The sequence below is a fragment of the Condylostylus longicornis genome, unplaced genomic scaffold, assembly GCF_029603195.1.
Source record: "Condylostylus longicornis isolate FDR11 unplaced genomic scaffold, ASM2960319v2 ptg000048l, whole genome shotgun sequence".
In the NCBI taxonomy this organism is placed as follows: domain Eukaryota; kingdom Metazoa; phylum Arthropoda; class Insecta; order Diptera; family Dolichopodidae; genus Condylostylus; species Condylostylus longicornis.
Window position 1 is genome coordinate 21,648,522 of NW_026578017.1, and position 13,363 is coordinate 21,661,884.

The window sequence follows — 13,363 nt, forward strand, 5'->3', positions numbered from 1 at the left end:
AAGTAACAAAAAAAATAAACAACAAAAAACATTAATCAATTCAACTTTAACGCGGTCTTTAATTTTTTATCGCTTTTTCTATAATTTTTTCACTACTTTTCAACTCACGCACTTTAGTTTTTTTTTTTTTGTTTTTTTTTTTTTTTTTCTGTAGTTCTGATTTTTCTTTTCAAAAATTTTCTTTTAGCAAAAAAAATTTTTTTTTTTTCCCCCGTTATTTCGTAAGCAGTTAAACTTAAGTAATCAATCAAAAAGAAAAAAAATTCATTTTAAAAGCAAGCAAGCTAGAGTTAGAGGTAGAGTTAGCAATAGTTCATAATAGTTTAAGTAATAAAAAATAATAATAATGGACTTTCACTTTTTTCTTTAACTATTTTTTTTCTTCTTTAACGATTTTGTCTTCCTTTTTTCTCTATATTGCACATTTACACATAAATTTTTTTTTTTGTATAAATTTTTTTTGTATATTTTTTCTATTTCAAACTTGTTAATTTTTCATCACCATATATGTACATATGTATGTACATAAAATATTAAAAGAAAATTTTTTTCACTTAACAAGCCTCTTAATTATCGTAAATTTATAGCTTTTCCGGAATTTTTCCTGCCCAGGTTTTTAATTTAAAAAATAATGTTTTTTTAAGTTCGAAAAATTACAAATATCAAAAATTAAAAAAAGGCTCAAAAATTAATGATTGTTATGATGAATTTTTCATAAAAGAAAATTTCAAAAATTTGAACCAAATAAATTTTGATCTAATTTTAAAAATTTTCTTATATTTCTTTTCGGATTTCTTATTTAAGTACGTTAAATAAGAAAAAAGAAAGAGAAATGAAAAACCTTTTTATACTTTTAGAAAAACTCCAAAAATTTTTAAAAATTTTCAAAAATTTTTGAGCTAAACTTAAAAAAAGAATTGAACTGAACGCTTGAAAAGACTTTAATCGACTAAATCATTTATGAAAAGAAAATTTACTATAGTTAATTCAAATCTTTTTAAATAATTTTTTTTTTTTCTTTGCTTCTTTTTTACTTTTATGTGTGCATTCGAACATTTTGTATATATTATACAGGTTAATAAACAAAAAAACAAAATAAGAAAAAAATTATTTTACTTGTTTTCTTATTGCACAGCTCTCAGCTTCAATATGATTTAAGCTTTAAATAATAATTACATTTAAAATAAGAAAAAAAAATAATAATAACAATAACGTAAAGTAAACAATACAAGTAACTACGATTTTTGTTGTGTTTTCTTTCATTTACTTCTTTCTATTTCTTGAATCCCATGAAAAATCAAATCATATTTCTTTTCGCACAACACGATCACCACACTGTAAATAATATTATTTGTGTTTCGTTGTATAAAAGAAACGTAGAAAACTAATAATTTTCGAGAATAAATTCGAAAATTCGAAATAAGAAAAATGAAAATTAAAAATAATTGAAGTAAACATTAAAATCCCTCTTAAGTCTTAACTTAAAAGCAAAAAAAACAAAATAAAAAAAAAAAAAATAATTATAAATGCGATTTTTAAAATCTTTCTTAAATCAACCAAAAACCAACACGAATCACCACATTTATTCTCTATAATCGATTGAAATTTTTTTTTCATTTTCTTTTTCTTTATTTACTTTTTAGTTATTTCTGTTGATTTTCGATTAAAAAAAAAATATACATGTACAGGGTGTCCCTTGTTTATCTTAATGGAAATTTCTTCATGCAACTGCAGAACAGATGGATGACGTAATCAAAGGAACGAGTTAAAGGCAGAAAAATTCATTAAAAAAATTTTTCTCCTCGAACTGGACTCGAACCAGCGACCTACCGCTTTTTAGGCGGACGCTCTACCAACTGAGCTACAGAGGCATGAAGAAATGTGTCCCTTGTTTTAAATTTCATTCTTTAAGTATTCCTGCGTAAAAAACCTACAATTTTTTATTTAAAGAAAAATACAAAAAAATATTAGAAATTTGCGTGTAATTGTCATTTGAATTTATAATCGGGAATTGTTTGCAATTTAGTTTTTAAAAATGTTTTTCTATTAACGTTGTTCTTAGGTGGTCCATCCAACAAGATTCAACTTTGAGGCATGTTTTCGTATATGTATATTTTAGGAAGACAATTACCAATAATACATTCAATTTTGCTTTCCAAAAACTTAATCTATAACGAATAGTTGTTAACAAGAGATTCAAAATGTGTATGTACTTTGAAAAAAAAAAAAAACGTCATCTAAAGACGTGAATCGCATCAATCCAATCCAAATCAATCCAAAAATAAAATTAATTATGCTCATTGAAAGTATGTACATGTATTTGATGATGATAAATATTAACAATTTGAAATCGTTTTGCTCAGATCTTAGCCCGTCTATGGACAAGTATCAAACAAAACTGAGCCTATTTGCAATTCATTTATGAAACAAATCACAAGCGAATGGTTGAAATTAAAAAAAAAAAAAAGAAAAACCAAAGGGTAAAATAAATCACCAATTATTTATAATTTTAACTTATGTTATATAGATATGTATGTGTGTTAAAATAACTTTACACCAAAGCTTTCAACAGAAATTTCAAAATTCAATAACTCACAATAATGTATGCAATAGAAACATAGAATTTATGACATTGCATTCATATTTATTATTAGTACGGTGGTAATTATTATTTACAGGTTCTGCTTTCATAATTATCATTTACTTTGATAATAATTATTACTTTGGAGCTGCAGTCATAATTATTATCTATACATATTATAAAAGTAAATAGCGAAATCAGTATGTTGGCCAAAGAAAATTTCAAAGCTTTTCATAATGTTTAATTAAATAAAAGCTCTTTACTTAATAACACATAAAAACACTAATTATTAAATTTCATAAAAACAGCTTATTAAATACTAATTTTAAGTAGATAATTAGTTTTAATCGAAATTATCAATCAATTTTATTACTCTCAATGAGACAAAGCGGAAGTGATAATAATAAGACAAAGGGTACAAATTCTATAAAATATATAAAATGTATAAATGGCATTAGTAGATTTTTTTTAAATTATACCTCCAGAAAAGAAATTATATTAAATAAGCTAACCAAAGCTAGTATATTGTGTTAATAATTCTAAGAAACAAATATTACGTTATTTATCAACCGAGCTATAAAAATTACTGAGAATTACTTATGCACTTGTCAAAAATTACAAATATTTCCGCACATTAATTAAAAAAAAAAGATTTTGTTTTAAACTCTACATTAATTTAAATAAGAAAATGATTTCCTCGTAAAAATGATTTTAGCTGTTAATCACCCTGTATTTATATAAATTATACAGTAAACATACGCAATACGTTAAGCTAGTAAAGTAGCTTTAATATTTTTGGTATGTGTTCAAGCTATATAGTATTGGAAACAATTTGTCTTGCTTATCATACCTATGAAAAATAAGTTTTAATTTTGCATGCTAAAATGTTAAGTAAAAATATTAATTTAAGTTCTACAAAATCGTTTTGAATTTTGAAATTTTTCCCAAAACTTCATTTCTTTGAACTTGACACTATCAATTCAATTCTTTGTTATCGGCACTATTGATATAACTTATTGAGTTATATAAACTTAAGCGTAGTTGGCAAAAAGACAAGATTACATAAAATAATTTCACATCACACTATTTTACTCTACCTTTAACTCCAACATTCATTAAACAACTTTAATTTTCTCCTAAAGATATGCAAAAGAGGGTTATAGAATATAGAAAATCATGAGCTTCTGTTTTTAATTAAAATGTTGTAAACTGCTAATGTTATTTTATGACTGTAACATGGTCCTATATCGGAAGCAAGAATAATGTGAAAAAAAAAGAAAAAAATATAATTTTTATAAGAAATTTAGAAAATAATTTTAAAAAATTTAAAAGTAGTTTTTAATAAGTAGCAAATTTATAAATTTAGTTATTTAAAATTAATTGTTTTTTTCTTGTTACTTATCGAAGCAATTAAATAAAATCGAAATAATATATTTTTCGGCTTCAATCAAATTTAAAATATTATATAATTCACACTTTAAAACCATTAATTATCATTGATTACTATAACTAGTTGTGTTTCTTTGCGTTAATTTTCAAATATTGTTAAATATTCTTTGACGTGTGCAGTATTAAATAAAATTTAAACTGAAAATAGATAATAAAGTGACTTTTGATAATAATAGACACTAAAATATTCAGTAATTTACAAATGAAAACGGCCTATATTCTTAAATTTAAATTAATAATAAAATTTGATTGTCAAATAACAAATATGCACATAAAATCAAAAAGTAATTTTTGTTTTATTTTTAAAAACTCATTGTCAAAATCATACCGTTAAAAATTAATTCCTTTATTGATTTCAAAACAAATAAACATTACACAAGACCCTTAAAACGCGAAGATTCGAAATTTAACTGCTATCCGATCCAACAAAAAATAAATACAAACCCACTCTTCAGTTTAATACTGTAACTATTTGTAATTTTGTTTTTCTAAATATATTTACTTAATTTAGTATATATTTTAATAAACTACAGACGAGACTCACGGATAGTTGTTAGTTGAATCTCCGTCCGCTTAAAATCGGAAATTCGAATTCAAATGCACGATTGTCAAGGCGGCAATTTCAGAATAATTCCATGTGCCGCATTAATTTAAAATACAGCAATTATGTGATATGCGGGATATCAGATTTATTAATTTCTTGTTAGAATAGACATAAAGTTGATTTTATGTCATTTCTAAACTTATATTAAAGCAAATTTATACTACTAGTTAAAATTTCATACTATTGCAATTTGACTGTAAATCTCTAAGTCCAATTTAATAATTATAATATTAATATTAATATAACAATTAGAATGTAAATGTATATGGTTACACATACAAATTTCGACAAATTATCGATACTGTAAAACCAAAATGGTTGAAAATTAAGAAAAATTTGTAATAAAAGAAAATATTAAAATTCAAAATGGTTTTCTTCCAACTGCATTGATAGTTTTGTATGATAAAAATACTGAACCTCAAATTTTTTATTAAAATTTTTAATTAAATTCAAGCCACATTTTTTTTACCACACTTAATATTATTACAAAATTCATACAATATAATTTTCTTTTATATAAAAATGTTCAAAATAACAATTTAAAAAAAAATAATATAATCAAACAATAAATATCTGTCAACATCCCGTCATTGAAAACTTTTCTCATCAAAAAGACTTTGCGAATTCAAGCATAATCCGTGTACGTGCATACCCACGTATAATAAATATTACAAAAGTAACAATACAATTAAAATTTCTTAAACACAAATTGAGACTTCTGAAAAATAAATTTTGCAAAATCTAGTATAAATATGTAAATTTAATTATTTTGCATCTTAATTATTATACTAAACATAATATTTAGAAAGCAATTTTTAACCAATATTTTCAAAACTAAAATTTTAACATACCCTCATTGATAATGAGTAAAAATCCAATTAAACAGAAATCTTTTAGTGGAATCTATACACAAAGAAATATATAGATACATGTATCAGGGTGGGCCACATAAAATTTTTCTTTGTTAACTCTATTTCTAATGCCAAAAAACATCTTTTGTTTTCTTACTCGATTATCGCAACTTTCATTTAATTTATTGTCAAGCTTTAGTTTCGAAAGTCATTGAGTAAATGAAGCGGTGATTAGCCTGCCGTACTTTTTTCTTTTCATTAAATGTTGAAGTTAACAATTAAGTATTGCATATTAAACTGTATTATATTAAGTATAATATGACCAGGGTTTGAACCTTTGAGATCTTTCAATGAAAGGACCCGTGCTATAACCATTGCACTATTGGTCAGATATAATAGATTTACCGTGTTGATAAATCAAAAGATTATATAATATTACTAATTTATTTTTAATCCGGGCTGTAGCATCGGCCCGGAAGCTTTTTATGAATATATAACGCAGTACATGTTTCGGCCAATATGAGTATTTTTGCACCATAGATTTTGAGAAAATGCAATGCATTTATTGTAGATTCCCTCATTTCGGTACTTAAATTTTTATAAGATTAAAAACGCAAAATATTATTCTGCCAAAAGCGTATTTAACTCCGAATATAACTCCGAATTTGTTTTAAATTTCCTGGATATTATTATATTTGAATTTATTATTTTGTAGCTAATTTAGACTATTACAGATTTATTTGTTTAGAGTGAAACCAACATAAACTCACTATTACAGATAATAAATAAATTACATTTATTTCTCACCACCCTAGTACGTATATATGTATATACATATATGTACATAGCTATAAAAAAAACGTTGAATTGAATTGCTTTATTATTTAAGCAATTATTAAACCTATAATAGTAGCTAATGGTCTATACGTTAGTATGGTAAGTATACTTACGAACATGAAGTCTACTTAGTTTAAGCAACAACATACAATATTTGTTTGTATACAATTCTGTCTAACTAGATATTGCAAATTTTATGAACTCGTTGTTGAAAAATTGAGAAAGAAATTTTCTTATTTTTTCTATTTTTTTTTTTTTTATATATTGTATGATTTATCTTTATGGTTGATTTAATCATTCATTTATGATCTGTTTGCATATTCTTCACATTTATATATACATGTATATGTAAGCGCAGTAATTTAAATTGTAGGTACTTAACTTATAATAAGTGAAAATATTAAAAAAAAATTTTAATAAAATTTTACAAAATTTTTTACAAAATTATTCATAGCTATAGGTATATACATATGTATGTATGTATCAGCTCATAAAAGTACACTAAATTTTGCTTAAGAGGAATTTCAAAAAAAATTAGGAGTGTCTGTATGTACCGTAAACTTCTGTTATTATAGTGATTTCGTAATAATAAATAGTTTTAATATTAATAAGTTAAAATTTGCTTAAATATTTTTATTATATTAGATATATATATATATATATATATATATATATATAGACATAATTATAGATAAAAAATATTTACTATTATAATACAGATAATATTTTTATTAATCTTAAAGATCAGAATTAAAAGTGAATTACGGATAGTAATTGAACCATATTAATAACATAGAAACATGCAATTTTACACAAAATAAAGCATTCACTAACTTCATAATTGTTGACGAAAAGGAATATACACACATACATATATTTGATCATTGTATTATTGGATAAGTGTATATATACATAGTACACCTAATATAATCACATTTCCAGCTTATGATGCAATGATGCTGATAAGTTTTTAATTTTTAATAATTTTTTTCGGTTCGATTCAATATATAGAGACACGTCATGTCTTCTAGTTTGATATTAAGTTGATTTGTAACAATTCTAGCCAGAGATAATATGACGTAAAAATACATTAATTTAAAAAAAAAATTGTTTATTAGCATAAAATTTTGCCTTTCATCACAAAAAATATTTATTAAAATTAATAAAAATTTTACATTGACAGGAAAATGAAGCAGAAAACGGAAACAGAAAAATTTCACTATTATGATTTGAAAATTAGTAGCCTGCATTATGCAATTTTATACCTTTCAGCAGCTATATCGGGTTAACTCGATAATTTTTTTAATTAACCAGATAATTTCGCTTATAAGACTACAAGATCAAAAATTTTCAAACGTCATTCTAGCTGGAAAGTCCTGCAGCCGTCTTACTATCACCAGATGAGAGGTCAGAAATGCTAATTTTACAAACAATACTACAATTAAGAGAATGTGGCCTTCAGAATTTTTTTTTGAAACTTGGAATATCACATAGTATCCGAAGATTGCAGGGATTTCGAAAAGCTTTTTAACGATATAACAAATGGTTGAATTGTTTGAATATTTGGAAAACCTTTCACAAAGATCTTAACAGAAAGTACTCTTTTTAGTTTTAGCAGATTTTGCAGTTACATTAGATGTGTGGTGGTTTTAGATTGTTGATTATACCAACATGTGATTTTATTAAAAATACTTTTATTAATTTGGATTTATTTTTTATTTAAATTCATTTAATTATATTTCTTATAATTTTAGGTTGAACGTTAAGATTAATTATTATAAAATTAATTATATTATACGAGAATCACTATAACTAGTCGGAACTTCACATTACACTATTGCACTAATTAATGAGAAGCAGGAAAAGAATATTGCTTTTATAAGCAGAAGTAAAGCAAAGGTAGCGGTATTCGTTGGGATACTACGAGAATCTAATTTTACGATATTATTTTAGTTCTAATAATGACCGCTACATTAGACAATAAATGACAATATTTTTTTATTTAAATTTGATTCAAATACAACATATAGCTTACAGAATATTAATTGTATACTCTATATATAATATTATCGTATACTCGTATACTATTAAACCACCACCGGATTTTCTATACATGTATATATTATATTGCTATAAAACATATGCAATTTGTTATACAATTTGATAGAAGCAGTTAAGAAAGTTTTTTTTTTCTAAAATTTAACAATTCAATTGTACGAGTAAACTTTGATATTTACCCTGTAATCTTAAACAGTCTATATATAAAATTTTGTATAGTTGCTTTGTATATAATATAGAATTAAACTTAAAGTATAAGTAAAAACAAAAAAAGTCAAAAAATTTTTATAATTTGTTGCTAATCATGTGAAATTAAATGAAATTCCATTAAATCAATTCAATTAAATTGAAAAGGAAAAAAAATCACTTTTATGTTATACTTACATGTGTAATCAATTTGAAAGATTAAGAATGAGTTGTTAAGGGATCATTTTTGAGATTTTCTTAACACCAGAAGAAGTTCAATTTTATCAATACATAAGAATTTCAATTTCTATATACATAAAGCACAAATCTATTTACGATACTTCAAATATATTTACATACATTTGTGAATTTGTGAAGAATATCGTAAGAATTATTTAAAATATTTTCATTACTATTTAAATATAGCAAATTGATTTTTAATTTCTTTAGAAAAAAAAATATTTTTGTCACGATTTTTTTTCTATACATAATGCGCTATACTTAAATATCAAATCAATTAAATCTGTTTACTATGCAAAAATTTAAGATGCGTGTAAATAACAAGGAACAATATAGTATTATATAGTATTCCTGAGAAATTTTGGCATTAAAGATTAAATATTTAGATTTTACTACCTTCGGTGCGGGGTCCTTTATTATTTGTTTGTATTTTTGTTACGGATATGAAACAAATTATATATTTTAGGAACTCTTGAATCACAAATAGTTAATTAATATTAGTGTTATTGTTATATTGAAAACTTATAACATTAAAAATTTAATAAAAATTTTTCAATTAGCATTTCCTGTAGACTTACCAAAATGTTTTAGTTTTAATAGATTCTGCAATTAATTTGAAATCCAATAACTAAAATCGTAAACAGTATTAGAAATCAGAAGTAAATTTTTTAACAATTTCAAATTTAATTATACGAGTACATGTTTCGCGTAAATAATCAAATTAACAAAATATTCAATTTAAGAAAAATTTCATTTTAGTTTTAACAACTACATTTCTATTTGTAATTTAGCAAATAGCACATGATCGAACTGAAAAGTTTATGAATCTAAAAGAGACACCAACGCAACATAAATTTTAAAATAAAAAACTGAACAAATATTTTACGTTTGCTTGTGGTTTAGTCCAAATACGTAATAGTACAAACATTATGTTATGTCCCTTCTTTAAAAAAAAAAAACAAAAATAACCTTGATTTTTGAAGATCTATAAATAAGAATGGGTAGGCAGAAAAATTTATATAAAAACAAAAAAGAGAAAATTCATTTTTTTTTTTTGAGGATAATGGTAAACAAAGGACAACAAAACATAATATAAGGAGCTGATGTGAAAAAAATAATATTTTATTATTTAAGTGATTAGTAAAGAGACATTTTGGAATTATGCCAATTTTTTTTTTATTATTATTGAATTACACAGAGGAAAAAAAATTAAGGAAATTAAACTTTTAATTATAACTTTTGACTAGGTTTCAAAATTGATGGAAAAAATAAATTTAATTACAAAATTATTCTAATTAATTTTTTATATAAAAATCCAAAAATCTAATATTATATTTGAATTTTGGGAATTATTGCTTTGTTTATTATAGCAAATATTGCGAGGCTTTTCTTTATTTATAATACTTAATTTTCAATTTAATATTCGCCTCTCAGGTTATTTACAAGTATGTATACATTATAAATTTATTTTCTCCTTAAATCTCAAACGTATGCAACATTCAATGCTAGTATACTAAAACTATTTCGATGGTTTACAACTTTAATCTTTAAATCACATATTTTCATAATTATTAAAGGAAAACGTCCTGTATTATAATCTCCAAATGCATTTTTATGAATTATATGAACCAATAGTTTTCGTAGCTCTAAATTGGCAACATACAACACGGTGTTAATGCATTACCAAATGATAAAGTCTATATTATAGCATATAGCGTATGGCTGTAGCTCGAGACCCTTGGGTTAAAAGTCCGCTGCCACAATCAATGCACCAACGGTCAGATATAATTGAATATCACCATATCATAAAATATTTGACAAAAACTTACAAACTGAGCATCTCTTATTTAATTTTAATTCAATTTTCAATTTACACCTCGCACAGTTTACTTAAAAATTTCAAATTAAAAAATATCTTTCTCTACATGTTTTCCTCAGTTGAAAAATTCCCAAAATATATACAAATTGAAAAATTCTACCATAGAGTACATATGACCAATTTATTTCGTTTTTAAAACACTTGTTAGAAAAATGTCCTTTTTTGAATGTTATCTTTATATTTAAGTTTTTTTTTTTAATATACTCAAGTTGTATTCAAATATGAAAGCATAGCATACATAGAGTAGGTGTTTAAAAGCAAAGTCATGATGACAAAAAATTAATTTTTATGCAAACTTTTTTTGAAATATACAAAATATCATAAACATACACTATGGTACATGAATATACGAGTATTTTGTATTTCAATAGAATCTAAAGGATTTATTATTAAAAACTACAAGAAATAACTACAATATAACAATATACGAATCCCTTTTTTTATTTTTTATTTTATAAACTTGAAAACTACTTTTATATGAAAAATTGTTAAAACATAATTTTTTTTTATTGTTTCATTTAAATAAAACAAACACAATTAAAAGAATCTATTCTATATATACGAGCTACTTTAAGCTTATAAAATAAAAAAAACTACTAAAATTATAATGAAAATTATTTTAAATTGTAATTTGAAATTAATTATTTGCAAATTATTTGAAATATTAGAAAAATTCAACAATTTTTGCATTATCATTTACTATTATGATATTGTTATATGAAATAATATGAAAGGTAAAAATAAAATAATACTCTTGACTATAACATTTCTTAAACTAGCTATCTAAGTTTAAGGAAATTTCAACATTAATAATAAAATTAACATGAATATGCTATAGATCTACATACATAGCTATTATGTACGCAATAATATGAAAACTGAACAATAGAAATTGTTAAAAATTTGAATTTTCACATTTTATCAAAATTTCTGCATATATGTGGGAGCTTAAAAAATTATAATCTATCCTTTAATAGCTAATAAAGTACTCATATAGTTTTCTAAACAATTTTTTGTTTTATATCTGGCGTCAAAATGACCATTTCGTAAACTATAGACGTTAAATATTAATTTTGTTTTAGTATTTTTGGTCTTATAATGTCTTAAGTTTTTTATTTTAAGTAAATACTGTACACTTAACGTAATACTTCAGTTCAGTAATCTTATAATACAAATATATGTATGTGTGTACAATTATACAATTATATTTTTTAAACCACCCACTTTAAATATTACAACACAATTTACAAGTATAAATAAATTTTATATAAATAAATCAAATTAATTTGTCAAAAAAAAATTAAAAAAGAAAAAAATTTGATACTTTTATTAAGATTTAATTAAACTACTCATTTTAAATATCATAAAAATAGAAAACAATAACTTATATGTCGTGAACATTATCAACTCTTTATAATGCATGTAATTTTCTAGCGCCATCAATATTTTTGTAAACCTAAACTTAACATTCAATTAGATAATATTTTATATTAGATGATATTTAATAATATTTTATGTATAAGATTATATTTGTGTTATAGGGAAAAGGATATTGATGAAGGACATTGTCTATATACATTCCTATAATTTGTATTTTAAGTATTTAATGAATTTATCCAATTATATGTATGTACGTATATAAGTGTATAAAACATGTAAATTTTTTTTTGTAGTTTTCCACTGTCAGTTTTTGCAAATATATTTGAAAATAGGATTTTTTGTAAATTTCAATGGGATTTCATATGATAAGATTAGAAAATTAATTCTCTTCATTAAGCGAAGATTCAATAAGCGGAGAACTAACGCAGTGCCCTGAATATTAGCACAATCAATACAATATTAAATTTATAATATGTAATTTCCGACATTATAGGCAGTTATATAAATGTTTACATGTTAAGAGATTCGCAGCTCTGTTTAATTGAATTGTTAGATATTCAAATATTATACAGAACTTATATGTAATTCCATTTAAATTTTTAAAGCAGCAAATATAATTATGCAATTAAATCTACAGGAAACACAAATTTTTAGTGATTTTCGCATAATTTTTAGAAATACAAAGAATTTGTTGAATAGAAATCGTTTAAAAAATTTCAATATTACGTGAGTTGAATGCTGTTTTTATAAGCATAAGGGATTCTTTTACTTCAATACTATTTGAGAAATATTAAATAATAAAATGTAATAATAAGATGAAGCGTTAATGAATTTTTAAAGAAATATTAAATTCAATGATTTCCCGCTCTCTCTTAATAACGAAATTAATTTTTCCATTAATTTCTTTTTTGAATTTTTGTAAAAACAACAAAAAAATCTATATGTATTAAAACATAAAACCTTTAATTACAAATTTAATATGGAATGTTCAGCAACATTTCAATATATGTATTTTTAAAATGGTCGCTAACAATATTTTTATTAATAACCATTGTGCCTATACATTAAAACTGTAGTCTAGCAACATCATCAATAAAATTACAGCAACAAGTAAATACATATTTCATTCATAAAAGAATCATGTATGAGATAACTATATATTTATTTACTACATACGTATGAACATATACAAGATAAAAATTAACCAAAAATATAATTGGAAAAATTTAATTTAAATTAATAAGTTGTAGCATAATAAGTTATTTTTTAATAAAGAAAAAACGAAAAAATATAAATAA

General features: G+C 23.0%; 1 protein-coding gene and 1 non-coding gene across 2 annotated transcripts in view; both read right to left on the bottom strand.

Moving 5' to 3' along the window:
* Window positions 1-13,363, bottom strand: part of LOC129611168 (fatty acyl-CoA reductase 1) — a 35,679-nt gene that overhangs the window by 19,404 nt on the left and 2,912 nt on the right. The gene's annotated exons all lie outside the window — the stretch shown is intronic.
* On the bottom strand, window positions 1,799-1,871 carry Trnaf-aaa (transfer RNA phenylalanine (anticodon AAA)). The gene has a single exon. It is a non-coding gene; the product is annotated as a tRNA-Phe (tRNA).